This window comes from Gopherus evgoodei, chromosome 5 (genome assembly GCF_007399415.2).
Source record: "Gopherus evgoodei ecotype Sinaloan lineage chromosome 5, rGopEvg1_v1.p, whole genome shotgun sequence".
NCBI lineage: Eukaryota > Metazoa > Chordata > Testudines > Testudinidae > Gopherus > Gopherus evgoodei.
Window position 1 is genome coordinate 54,642,859 of NC_044326.1, and position 15,203 is coordinate 54,658,061.

Consider the following 15,203-nt stretch of genomic DNA (forward strand, 5'->3'; position numbering starts at 1 on the left):
TGATGCCTGAACCTCAGTCTGCCCTCTGGCCATCTTGGACTCTGACCTTCTGGTACTTGTCTCGACCTGATGTCCAACTTCTGCTTTGGCTACTAGGACAGATCACCCTCATCCTGGACGTGACAGCCATCTTGGCCAACACACCAGGGATTGAACTAGGGACTTCCAGAATTAAAAGCATGAGCTACTACAGCTTGAGCTAAAAAAAAAAAAAAAAGCACCCTTCTGTAGGTATGGCTGTAACAGACTTGTATACTCTGTGGATCGAACACAGCAGGGGATCTATAACACACCCTCCCCTATGGGTTACACTGGCACAGTATAAACAAACTGAAAAATGAAGACATATTTCTTCCTCTCATCTCTTTCAGTTCAAGTAATTGTAGGCATTAGTTGGGACAATAGTAGGTAACATTTCAGACAAAGATGGTGATTCATCCAATGGAGGAAGGGATAGCTCAGTGGTTTGAGCATTAGCCTGCTAAACTCAGGGTTGTGAGTTCAATCCTTAAGGGGACCACCTAGAGATCTGAGACAAAATCATTACTTGGTCCTGCATAGTGAAGGCAGGAGGCTGGACTCAATTTGAGGTCCTTTCCAGTTTTAGGCAATAGGGTATCTCCATTAATTTTTTTAACCTTAAAATGCCACAGTGACATCTATCACCTAGTTGCTCAGAATTTGTGCCCATTCAAGCTATACACCCACAAGAAGGTACAGTTACCTGTATCCATCTGGCATTCTATTCCAAACAGGCAGTAATGTATGGCTCCCTCCACCCACCTTGTAGCCAGACACTCTCTGTCTGTGGCTGAGATGTGTATATAGAGGAGTTAGTATACAGAGGCACCAGTTCTCTCTGTGCTGGTCATAGCAGACAGTAGTGGCTGCAGGGAACTGGCTGCTTCTCCCTAATCCCCAGCTGTTCTGGCCCTTCAAAAGCAGTCACGGCAAAGTCTATTCTAACTTCTGCTGCTGGTGTAAGCTCCATAAATCATCTTATACCAGTGGGCAAATCAGGCATAGTGCAGTTTGGCTTCATTGTGTCCTTCCTTCACCACAGACATGGCTGTCCATCCCCAGCCTTCCTGTCCTTCTGCTTACACCAGGGTCTAGGGGGCAGCCGGCTTAGGAGGAGGTGGCTTTGCTGCCTTCACCTGTTCTATATGGGTAGAGATTGCCTCTCAACAGGGAAAATTCTCCAGGTGCAATCTCCAGCTAGTTTAAGTTATTTTTTGTAGTGCAAAGTGAATTTAGCAGAACAGAGAACCTTGTCCAGAATGTCATAGTTATATATGTTTTTAACTTTACATTTCTTAGTTTTTAACTCTGTACCACTCCCAGCAAGTTATCTGAATATAAAATAAAATGTATGTCTTCTTCTTCTTGAAGTTTCCTGGAAGTTTATAAAATACATATTATATCCTTAGGCTGGAATTGTTCCTGTGAAACTAGTCTGAGCCCCAGCCCTGCAAATTGTTCTATACAGACAGACTCTTGTGCCTGTGCAGTCGTTTGACATCATTGTTGTTCCACTGGGGTGCCAGGATCTGTTAGTAATATCATTGTGAGATTGGGCCCTAAAGTGGCCAATATTCAAACTATAATGGGCTGCTGTTATAACTCTTGAAGTGTTTCATAGATTTATAGGTTTAACTTAAGGCCAGAAGAGATTATTATGATTCTAGTCTGACTTCCTGTGTAACAAAGACACAGTAATTTTTGCATTAAGGCCATAATTTCTGTTTTAGCTAAAGGATGTCTTGAAACACCACTCAGGCTTGATGTAAAGATTTCAAATGCTGGGGAATTGCCACATCCCTAGATGGGTTCAGCTAAGCCAGTTTCCACAGAAGTACAACAATATTTTTCTTTTTTTTTGGAAACATTTAATTGTAATTGTAATTATAATTGATTTATTTATTATTACCATGGCACTTCACGGGCATATAACAAGGCAAGAGCCCAGATCCACAAACGGACTTAGGCATTGCTATAGTAGCAGCTTTCCTTATAGTTAGGCCCCTACTAAATTCACAGCCATGAAAACTCATCATGGACCATGAAATCATATCTCCCTCATGAAATCTAGCTATTGGAGGGGAGGGGAGAGGAGGGGCTGGGGGCATCCTAGCCAGGGGCTCCTACTGTGCACCAAGCTCCAGCTGCTAGTCCCAGTGGGGCTGGGGAGGGACGAGACTTCCTCTGTCCCTGCGAAGCCACTCTTGGGGAGGGGAGCACATGTCAGACCCACCACTGAGAACCTCCCCCAGCTGCAGGAAGCTCTGCAGCTGCTGCCTTCAGAGCCCAGTTCTGAAGGCAGCGCATCCTAGGGTGACCAGATAGAAAGCGTGAAAAATCAGGACAGGAGGTGCGGAGTAATAGGCGCCTATACAAGAAAACCCCCCGAATATTGGGACTGTCCCTATAAAATCAGGACATCTGGTCACCATAGCACAAACACGGATCTTCCCACAGCTGGGGGAGGTACCCAGCAGTGGGTCTGATCTCACCCATGATGCTGTATATGCTGCTACAGAATTGTACCTGGTTTTAAACATTATTTTTTTTATTTTGTAAAAGAAGTTACTAAAAAGCATAATAAACAACATCAATGCTATATAATAATAAACATACATAATTGCATTCACATCATCTGAATATTTAAGAACTCCTATTCCAGTCAAAAGAGGCTAAACACAGTTTATAATGTAGATTAGTACACAAAAACGTTATGTTGTGTCACAGTTAAAATTGGTCTACTTACAACCTACCTAACGCAAACTCACATAAGCAAAGAAATGAAAAGTTAAGGCATCTAACAGAATGTAACTTCTATTCATATGCCAAGAGACACACATCTCACCCCCAGAACCTGCACCATATGCCACAATGCACAATAACTCTGTCTCATTATGGGACAGCCTTCCAGCACCCCTCTTCTACACTCCTTTCCTTATCCACCACAAACAGATCACATGCCCCTCTCTTCACTATTCACTTTACTTCACTTCCCAGTCACTATCCTTTCTCTTCACTATCCTTTCTGCCCAGTTCTGTAAAAAATCAAATTCACTCATATTTGGGGACATAAAATAAGATGTAGTCAACAGCTACCATGTTATCCATTGGTTACCCATTATGCATATATTTTCGTGTGTGAAACGTAATGCTATTTTCTTTTTGTTAATTAATAAATAAAATAATGTTTGGCAAAGCAAAAGCTTACTTCCCAGAGAACAGTATGTCCAGCAATGGTGATCAGGATAAATGTGAAAGTATTCAGCCAACCCAAGAACTCCTGGTCTGCATGAAACCATTCAGACAGTTAAGACTGAACAATTTCACAGAGAACCTGATCTTCAATAAAGTAGTTGACCCTTTGTTGAAAGTGCTTTCTCAGATAATGTACAAATGTCTGTGGACTAGCAAATCCCATCCCTCTGGTACTGTGTTAGCCTTCAGTTTTGGATAAAGGGAACAGTATTCGGGTATATTACAAAAAGTAGTATTGTATTCCTCTCCTAACCTGTTCAAAAAGACTTCTACATCCCTCAGCAGAGAACAGATGTAGCCAGTGTAAACTAATTTCTTCATCAGCTAAGCACAAGATTAAGTTATAATGAATGATTCTAATCATTGTTTTCTTTTTTTTTGCTAATTAACAAAATAATTTTATAATTCCTGATGTTGTATAGTTTGTTAGAGGGGCCTAAAATATGTTGAGATTCAAAATGTGAACTTTTTTTCAGGGCAGTTTTTAACTGATTAAAATTCAAACTAATAATTTGCTTGAAAATCTGCACAAAATTCAAGATTCACACATAAATTATATGCTGAAAACTTAGGGACAGTGGCACTGTATTTTTCACACTAAAAAGGGTTGAACTTCCCACTTTAAGTGCAAAATAGAACACAGCAGTAAGTCTGGAGTCACTACTGTTCCTTCATAATCCAAATATTATGTCCATTCACACTCTTACACCCAAACAATTACTGAACACGGTATTGTCTAGCATCTCATTCTGTATTTTTATAGTGCTCAGCATACGTTGGCCTGAATTCTCATCAGGGTTTCTGGTCATTGTCATAGTTCAACTGATAAAAAAAAATAGTCCCTGATGTGTGGTTTTAAACCTCCCTGCCCTCAACCTTTATTTCCCTCCTACGGTAATAATCTAAGAAAGGAAGCTTTCTCTTTGATTTCCTGAAATTGTCTACTCTTCACAGAGTCCACTTAGCACATCTTTACTGCAAACCCACCATTGAGTCAACAAATTTGTGGACATGGATGCACCTGTGTTTTTTCTTTTTCTTACCATACATAATAAATCCATCAACCTCTGTCCATCTTGGCACTTTTCTATCTACTGCAATATCCGCAGAAGAAAATAATCAGAAATGGAATCTTTTAGCCAGTCACAATGCTGAGCTATTATTAGACTATTATTCCTTTGAATACCCATGGAATTACAAGAGTAAACAGGACTAACTGTAAGTTATGAGGCTAAATGCCTCTGTTCTGGTTGACTACTCTGAGTAGCCTTGACACTGTTCTTCCAGGTACTGGCCTTTCAATTTCATCTTAAATAATTCAGTTAACAAAAATGGCTTGAACAGATACCATACTATAGACAATGTTTGAATAAATCAGGAGAGTCTCATTTACATGCTTTCAAGTTCCTATTAAATGAGAATGTGAATCTTGCAAAAACACTGACACAAGGACTTCAAGTTAAAATGTAATCTAGTCTAGGGTATAGGGAATAAAAGCATATTAGTCCTGTAAAGCACAAGTCATGTGAGGTAAGTATTTCTTCATTAGTTCACAAGATGCCTCCACTGAGCTTGTTATTTCTGCTATATTGCAACATTAACAATAGCACCAAAGGTGGTATTGTGTGAAGTAGGAAAAATAAATGTTTCCCACTCTATAATTGTATCAGTTTGCTGGGGATTTATGAACATTCTTTCATCTTCCCAACAAAAGCATCACATTTTTCTCACCCCAAAAGCCACAAACGCCAACACTCTGTCTTAATCAAATAAGACACTGAAGTGTGTCCATGGGCATCTGACTATAATATATTGCAGTGTGTTTTTTTTATTCAATTAATACAATATAGCCAATTACTTTATTTAGTTTTGGTTTCTGGAGAACCAAGCTGTTTGCCCTCTTTAACCTCACAGGAAAGCATAAAGAACTGTTTCAATTGGTTAACAGTTTGGAAGTAGGTCAAGCACACCCATTTTTCACACATCATAAGCTAATGAGAAGTATAATAAAACAGCCTGACTTCAGCTGGAGCTGAAGAATGTTGGTAATGTTAGATTGCAATGAGCATACATAAATCAGTTTACAACACTGCCTGCCTGTTATATTTTTCTAAATAAACAGAAGATCTTTGAGCTGGGTGTTTAATTTAAACTTGTGTGCATATAAAACAAACACATTACCAGTGGGATTGAATTCCCATTTTCTTGTTTGTCTTCTGATCACCAGAATGTCTTTAATGTTGAAAAAGATTTTTTCCCGCTTCTTTTATTTTTCCATGTAAGAGCTTCTCCTGGTCCTGTAACTTCCAAGGGAGTAGGAGCAGGCCCAACCACTCTAGTTCCAGGGTTATTAGCTCATTCACTGCTTGTCCTTTTTCGCTTTTGAAGATGTGATCACAGCATTAGATATATAACAGTTGCCATAGCAGTAACCACTGAAAATAATTTCCTACTGAAGCACTTGCTATAAAATGAAGAAGCACTGAATATTAAACTGAAAAGTGGTAATCAAAAGGCAGAAGAACTTTAATGAAAAAATTCAGTGCAATGAAAAGATTTTTCTTACCAAGCTAACAAGCATATTTTTTCTATAAAAAACAAAGAGAATAAATCAGAATCCTGAAGTTTCAGTACTTTGTAAAATACATTGTGGTCATATTAGATTATGGGATTTTGGTCTTCTTTGCTCCAGATCTTGCCTTCAGTAACCCATCAGATTAATTCAATTAGACATAGGGGAACTCAGCAGGCAGAAGGGTGGGACAGATTACTTCTCCTAGGCTACATAGCCACCTTGCACCCACTCTTCCTTCTTCAGGCTGCTGTAGCCTCTGAACCCCATGGGGTGGAGAGCAAGAAGCTGAGATTCTTTGTAGTAATGGATCCCCTGGATCCAACCCTTCTGCCCACCCTTACAAAATTGCTGTGTTAGCACCAATGGTCAAACAGAATTCCATGGCACATAGGAAGACTGCATCTTCTGCTTGAGATCTTGGAATGCTGCCCCCTCGCTGGGCACAACAGAAAGCAGAATCATGGCATTTGTAATATATAAGAACATAAGAACGGCCGTACAGAGTCAGACCAAAGATCCATCTAGCCCAGTATCTGTCTACCGACAGTGGCCAATGCCAGGTGCCCCAGAGGGAGTGAAGCTAACAGGCAATGATCAAGTGATCTCTCTCCTGCCATCCATCTCCATCCTCCGATGAACAGAGGGTAGGGACACCATTCTTTACCCTTCCTGGCTAATAGCCATTTATGGACTTAGCCACCATGAATTTATGCAGTTCCCTTTTAAACATTGTTATAGTCCCAGCCTTCACAACCTCCTCAGATAAGGAGTTCCACAAGTTGACTGTGCGCTGTGTGAAGAAGAACTTCCTTTTATTTGATTTAAACCTATTAATTTCATTTGGTGACCCCTAGTTCTTGTATTATGGGAATAAGAAAATAACTTTTCCTTATCCAGTTTCTCTACATCACTCATGATTTTATATACTTCTATCGTATCCCCCCTTAGTCTCCTCTTTTCCAAGCTGAAGAGCCCTAGCCTCTTTAATCTTTCCTCATATGGGACCTTCCCCAAACCCCTAATCATTTTAGTTGCCCTTTTCTGAACCTTTTCTAGTGCTAGAATAACTTTTTTGAGGTAAGGAGACCACATCTGTGCATAGTATTCGAGATGTGGGCGTACCATGGATTTATATAAGGGCAATAAGATATTCTCCGTCTTATTCTCTATCCCCTTTTTAATGATTCCTAACATCCTGTTCGCTTTTTTGACCGCCTCTGCGCACTGCGTGGACATCTTCAGAGAACTATCCACAATGATGCCAAGATCTTTTTCCTGACTCGTTGTAGCTAAATTAGCCCCCATCATATTGTATGTATAGTTGGGGTTATTTTTTCCAATGTGCATTACTTTACATTTATCTACATTAAATTTCATTTGCCATTTTGTTGCCCAATCACTTAGTTTTGTGAGATCTTTTTGAAGTTCTTCACAGTCTGCTTTGGTCTTAACTATCTTGAGTAGTTTAGTATCATCTGCAAACTTTGCCACCTCACTATTTACCCCTTTCTCTGATCATTTATGAATAAATTGAACAGGATTGGTCCTAGGACTGACCCCTGGGGAACACCACTAGTTACCCCTCTCCATTCTGAGAATTTACCATTAATTCCTACCCTTTGTTCTCTGTCTTTTAACATGTTCTCAGTCCATACATAGAGGGCCTGAAAGATGAAGGGGGTGGGAGTTTTGGCCCTCTGGTTTTCACAACAAGTTTAGGGTCAGATCCTCAGCTTATGTAAATTGGCAGCTTCACTGGCACTGTGCTGACTCACACAGCTGAAGATCTGATTTACAAGAAAGGAGCAGTCAGGGAGGGTAAAGCAACAATGTGAGTAGCATACATACATCATGACTGCAAAGTAGGTGTGAACAAACCCAGAGGAGTTAGAGGATTCATAAGCTTTCGCAAACATAAGTTTTTCAATCAAGGAAAGCTTGCACTATATCAAAATGAATAAAACATAAAATATAACTTTAGATGATGTCATTTTTTTTTCTAGGAATACAAATAAGCCCAGTCTAGAGACCTGTGAGGGCTAGCTGATTTATTACAGGATAAAGTAACATACTCTAGGGCTGGCTTAGCTGATGTGAGCATGCCTGAACAAGTAACTGCTGAACAAGCCCAGGCAAGTAATTGCTGAAACTATTGTGAATATGTTTATAGTAAATAAGCAAGTCAGAAACTAACTATTGTGGGTATGTTTATAGTAAACTGAGTAGGCAAAGAGACCCTGAATTTATAAGCTTATTTTATACAGTCTGAAAAGTGATTGGTCCGTATGCAATCTGCAAAGTGAATGGTGTTTACATGCAAGAACTGTAAGTGTTAGTAGCTAGGAAAGATGTATATAAACTATGTGGTGTGCATTGTTTTCTTTAGGAATTGAAATTAAGGGGGGCGGGGAAGGGGGAGGGCCGACGATCATTAAGACCGGGGTGAAGGTGGGCTGTATGGCACCATAGAAAAACTGAAAAATATTTCACGACCATTTTATTAGATTTAAATCATGTTTTAAAATCCTCACAGAAATTAAAGTTGGTTACTCAACCCTTCTATGAAGCATTACTCTACATCCTTCTTGGTTTCTTGTTGTAATTTTGCACAACTCTTTGGTGTCTTCTTATGTGTCTGTTACTTCCAGTCCTTCATGATATGCTCATGATCAGGCAGAAGGCGACTTCTTTCAGAACACAAAATTCTATTTAATGAGGAAAAAGAACACTCAACTGTTGCTGTTGTTACTGGGTGTAGCAATAGATGAATTCCTACTTCTTTCATCCCAGGAAACATAGCCCAAAGGTTGAGTCGAACCACTAGTGATGATAAAGAAGAAGAAGTTGTAGTTAAATCTTCATTTGTTTATTGTATGATATTCCACTCTGCATTCAAAATTCTCTATTCTGTCCTGATCACATAGCAGACCCATTGCTAGTAGTGCCTCACTCCACTCATCTGTAGGTGTTTTATAAGACAGGCATCTATAAAAGTTACGTAGAGGTGGAGTAGAATCCAGAAATCACTATTGTAGATTTGTAAGTATCAAGTCTGTGTACTTTTTCAGCTGGTTTAACAAACACTTCTTGTCCTCTTCACTTAAGGCAGAAGTGGGCAGACTACGGCCTGGGGGGCCACCTCCAGCCCTCCCGACATTTTAAGCTGGACCTTGAACTCCGGCTGGGAAGTGGAGTCTGGAGCTTGCCCTGCTCCGGCACTCCAGCGGCACATCCCCACTCCGGCTCCTATGCATAGGGGCAGCCAAAGGTCTCCGCACTCTGCCCACACCCCAAGCTCTGCTCCCGCAGCTCCCATTGGCCAGGAACTACGCCAAAGGGAGCTGCAGGGGTGGTGCCTGCGCACAGGGCAGAGCGCAGGCCGCCGGGCCATGCCTCCACATAGGAGCTGGAGAGGGGACATGCTGCTGTTTCTGGGAGCTGCTTGAGGTAAGCACCAACTGGAACCTGCCCCCCTGACCCACTCCCATGCCTCTGACTCAGCCCTCATCCCCTTCCCACCCTCTGTCCCAGCCTGGAGCACCCTCCTGCACCCCCCAACTCCTTATACCCAGCACCACCCCAGAACCCGCACCCCTAGCCAGATCCCTCATGCTCTCCTGCATCCCAATCCCCAATTTCGTGAGCATTCATGGCCCATCATACAATTTTCATACCCAGATGTGGCCCTCGGGCCAAAAAGTTTGCCTATCCCTGACTTTAGGAGTCAATATAAGTGCCTTCATTAGTCAACTTCTGGACTCAAGTCTTTGCTTCTTCCAGTAGGTTTTCAATGAATATCTCTCTAATTGATCCAAGGGTAGCTTCTATTGCTGGGCAAAGATCTACTACTGTTGTAACAGATGCCTGGATAACATTGTTTAATGACCGAAGTGGTTTCAACAGTAGACATACAAGAGAGAGAATGGCAGTAGTCTTATCTGAACTTAGTAACAAAAGTAGTCAACCAGCCTTATTACTTAGATTGTCCTATCTTAATAGATACTTTCCAAAGCCAGTAATAATGCTTGCAGTAATTTTAAAACAACAGCTAAGGATCACTCAAGTGGGTTTTCCCAGGTTGGACTAATTTGAACTTCAGTCCCAGTGTATCTTCTATTTGTTTCCAAGATGTGCAGTTCTTCTGGACTCTTGCTGAAAAAAGAGTATAACAAAGCCATTGAATGTATGGCTTTTTAATGTTTTTTGATGATTCTGCAGCTCCATACTAGCGCTAGTTGGAGTAGATGGCCTCTGCAATGTGTATAGGCGAGATTAGAGTTACACTTTTCTCTGAGCAAAGCTTGTACTCCACTATGTCTTCCAGAGAAGTTTGTAGTCCCATCAAATGCAGAAGCAGCCATCTGTTTGGGGTTCAATTTACAAGCATTTAATTCTTCTAAGATGTCACATATGCTGCTGATGTCTTCTATAACCTGACCATCTAGAATACATCTACTTGCCTACCATGGACATCAAGATAACATACGCAATGACTTAATATTTGATTCCTATTTTCGTTGGTGCATTCATCAGCCATGTATGCACATTTTTTGAATATGGTGAGAGAGTTCTTCACTTTTTCAACTGCTGAGACTTTCACTGTTGCACTACATGCTTCTAGACAGTGAGTTGAGTTTTTTGCAGAAAGATAACGAGCATTTCCTAGTCTTGTTTGGAACCAGTCCAACTTCAGAATTAAAAAGTGACAGTGCATTTAACACTGGGCCTCCAGTTTGTAGTGTATGTTATCTCTTGCTTAAATAGAAACAGAAAGTATGATGCAACAGCCATGTTGGTTCACATAAACTGAGTTGTTCTTCAGCATTCTTAATAGCCTAATTAAGTTCTTTTAAAATTGGCTTTGATGATGACTGGCTTCTAAGGCTTTCTGCATGTCAATGCAGTCCAGAGGCATGGTGTTTGCAGACTTTTCATGTACATTGTCAGTATTGGCTTGGCTGATTAGTCTGGCAAACTAAGCTCCCCACTTTTATGATATAAATCCATGGTATGCTCACATCTCGAATACTGCATGAAGTTCTGGTCACCCCATATCAAAAAAAATATATTGGAATTGGAAAAGGGACAGAGAAAGGCAACAAAAATGATTAGGGGCATGAAACAGCTTACATATGAGGAGAGATTAAAAAGACTGGGATTTTTCAGCTTGGAAAATAGATGGTTAAGAGGCGATATGATAAAGGTCTATAAAATCTTGAGTGGTGTGGAGAAAATGAATAAGGAAATGTTATTTACCCCTTCACTGAACACAAAAACCAGGGGTCACCCAATGAAATTAATAGGCAGCAAGTTTAAAACAAACAAAAGGAAGTACTTCTTCACACAGTCACCTCTGGAACTTTTGCCAGAAATGTTGTGAAGGCCAAAATTATAACAGGGTTCAAAATGAGCTAGATAAGTTCATGGAGGTTAGGTCCATCAAGGGCTATTAGTCAGAATGGGCAGGGATGCAACACCATGTTCTGAGTATCCTTAGCATCTGTTTGCCAGACGCTGGAAGTGGATTACAGGGGATGGATCACTCGATGGTTCCCTCTTCTGTTAATTCCCTGTGAAGCACCTGGCATTGGCCACTATCAGAAGACAGGATATTGGGCTAGACTGATCATTGGTCTGACCAATATGGCTGTTCTTACATAAAAATTAATTATAATAATAAAAAAGTTTAGTACAGAAACTTCCCAAGATAATGACCTCTCGACATAGCAGTGATGTGAGATAACAACCTTGGCAAATAATGCATTTTAAAAATCTTTACCTACTCGGAAAAGTATATTTATATAAGTTTCCCAGTCACAAATCTAGCATTCTGGAGCAAAGTCACTAAAACATAGTCCAACAAACAAATGCTTTGGCCACTATTGTTCATTGTGCCACCGTTCACTCCACCACTACGTCTCTAATGGCCCTGCTTCGTCACCTTCTGCTGCCACCTGCCACTGTGACCTCTGCGAGTTCGGCTCTCAAAGTTCCACCCAGCTCTCAGTGATTCAGCTCTCAGTGGGGGAACCTTGCTGCTAGTGCAGGCTAGGCCATCTCTTCCATGGAAACACTGTCCCACAGCAGGTCTAAGCATTTAGACTGATTATCAGTGATTTCAGCTCTAGTGGTCGCTTAACAAACCAAAAGACTCTCTATGGAGCCTAATCAGCTTTATCTCTAAACAGGAGAGAGAGGCAGGTTAAACAGTGCATGTGACTCTTAGGCAGAGCCCACACCACCAACCAAAACATCTGTGCCTCATCCTCTCTCTTCACTAGGATATGACATCCAAACCTCCTCCTTAGCAAGTGCAGTTCAGTTGAGGGTGACCGGTGCTTAATTTCTAACTAAAGAGGTGGCAGGCCTCAAGCAAGTTTTTTACTTTTATAACTGATATGACAAGCCCAGAGGTCCCAGGGCTATGAACTCCAAGCCCAGAGGTGCTGGCGCTCAGCCCTGGCAAGCCCTAGGACAAATTAAGCACTGAGGGAGACAGCTTCATTCAGGCAGGCTAAGTACAGTTCTGCTGCCCTTTACTCATACAATAAGGATAACAACATTTCATGACCCCCACATTTAAAAGTTTATTAGAAAATGTTTAAAAGTAAACGATACAGAGAGTTTGAAAAGTCAGTTATTGATCATCGGGCGTAGCATGCAGAGTATAGGGGGATGCTAGTAGTTTGGTATTGAACGGCACATAGCATATACAGTCTGCCATGTTCCCAATGCAGGGTGTACGGTGGGTGAGATCAAGATACAGTCAGGAAGCAGTGGGGGTACATCGCTCATACATACAGATTAAAGACAGTCATGGGTAAAGATAAGCGGGCTGGGGTACTAACATGATTTGTAACTGAATACCAGCCAAAATTGATCACCTGGGCAGCACAGCTCTGTCTGCTGGATACCTAGGCAGAGTAGGTGAGTTCATATAAAAACAGTCTTGTCCTGAAGCCTTGTCCACCCCGGCTCATCACTAGATGTCAGGGAAGAGCTGATTCAAACCTTGCTTACAAAACATAATTTGAAATTATTAGGTAGGCCAATATGGCCAAAACAAATGCACCAACATTGTCATAAATAACAGCTGTATGAGGGAGCTAGTCTTTGTTCATATGTTTCAAACCCATTATGCTTTCTCAGGTACAAGTATTTTCTCATATACTGTATATGCTTTTAAAGTGTCTATTAATGTTTCACCTCCAATTCAAATTTCCAACCAAGCTGAAAACACTGTTAACTGGGGCAGTATGGGAGGTGTTGGGGAAATTTAGGGTGTGTGTAGGGAAATCCCTGGCGGTATGTTGATATGAATTGGAATTGTGGTATTACCTAGTATCTAAAACCCCTGCTTCTGGCCCCGGCCAAAGTGGGCAAAGAGCTGTTACATGCCTAATAAAGTAACCCGATGAACTGGAGTCAAAATGAATTTTTTTGATCCCAGAGAACTAGATGAAGTGTTCTCCCAGAACTGGATGAGGTGTTCTGGATAAGCTGAGTGGAAAGGTCTCAGGGTATCCCAACATGCACCACTCATGCAAAGTTTTGAAAAATGCAATAGGTTATTTATTCATAATGATGGCATTCCCCTAGGTCCAGATTCTTCAAAAATATTCTGGCAACAAGAATATTATTTTCTTGCCAGTTCTAGGAATGGTCCTCTTGGTATATTGCTTGGTATATTGCTGTTCTAATTTATGCATGTTTTTGACCCAGAATTCTCCTTTGTGGTTCTACATGGAAAGAGTTGTGGTACTTGTTACAGGAAGCTCTGACTGAGTCATGTATATTTCTGTTTTTATTGTTGTATACATTAGTATTGGGATATTGAGATGCTTTAGATCATAATTATGCATGTTGGCTTTTGATACAGCTTGGCATAAAGGTGAGGTGATGTAGAGAAGGACAACATGCACACATTGTCCCAGAAAAGAGAAAATTTAGTATAGGACAAGTACTCTATAGGGCAAGACAAGGGAGAGAGCGTGAGAAGTTAATCACTGGCACCAGGTATTAATGTATCATAACCTTTTTCTGTTTGTTTAGATAGTGTATTAGTGTCTCCAGCAGGTTCATACATATATTTGTAATTAAATCTTGGCAGGTTTAAAAAAGCCAGATACTCTTTATCTTACAGACTAACAGACGTTTTGGAGCATGAACTTTCATGGGTGAATACCCACTTTGTCAGCTGCTTGCATCTTCGTCGATATGCATCTGACGAAGTGGGTATTCACCCACAAAAGCTCATGCTCCAAAACGTCTGTTAGTCTATAAGGTGCCACAGGATTCTTTGCTGCTTTTACAGATCCAGATTAACACGGCTACCCCTCTGATGTCTTTATCTTATGGTAGCAATCTTTATCTCTAGTCTATTACAGTTCCTTACAATTTAAATATCCATTTAACCAATCAGTTGCTTTTTCATTGGCAACTTCCTCAATCAAATGGACAGGTCTTAAGACCTCAGAATAATTCAAGGTAGCAACCTTGATCGTCGAGCCTGTGGTTGGCTTGGTACAGAAGCAATCTGTGTTAGTTTTCTACAAAGAGTAATGTCAATGACAAGATTTCTCAGACCTGCAATTTCTGAGAAATATTGAGCGAGGTGAGGAAGCAGAAGTTGATTAAGCAGCTGCTGTCAGTGTTGTGCCTGAGTGAAGGTGTTGATACGCTCTCTTTCAAGAGTGCTGGAAGTTCTCTAACTATATGGTCACAGCATGTGCCTTCTTCTAGGTCATGAGGAAACTATGAAGCCTTAGAAATTTGATCCACTAGAATTGTAAACTCACAGTTGGCCAAACTAAATTCAGCACAGGACCCAAGGAAGTGGGGCAAAGGTGGCATTATGCTTGGGATCTGACATAAGTTAAGAGGAACCTGAAGACTCCTCTAATTTATGTGGGCAGAAACCACCCCCTGGGGGCTGTTCTGCAAGTCCAGCATAGCTGGAGTGCAGCATGTTGTGGTCATGACCGCTTCCACTCCCATTCCCCTCCAGACTGTCTACACAGATGAGTTGGGCCCTACCAATTTCATGGCCATGAAAAACATTTAATGGACTGTGAAATAAGCCCTTCCCTGTGAAATCCAATGACCCCTTGTTCCTAGGAGCACCCCAACTCCTAGCTCCAGCTGGGCAGGGGAGGGACAGCTACTTGGGGGCGGGGGGCAGACCCACCTCCAGGTGCCTCCCCTGCTGCAGGACGCTCTCTGGCACTGAGTAGCAGTTTGAAAGGTTCCTGCAGCTGGACAAGACTTGTGGCACTGTGTCCAATCTTCCCTGGGCTGGTGGGAGTGCCACAGCAAAAGGGGCTCCTAGCTCAGGCCCAGGCAGGAATGGGAC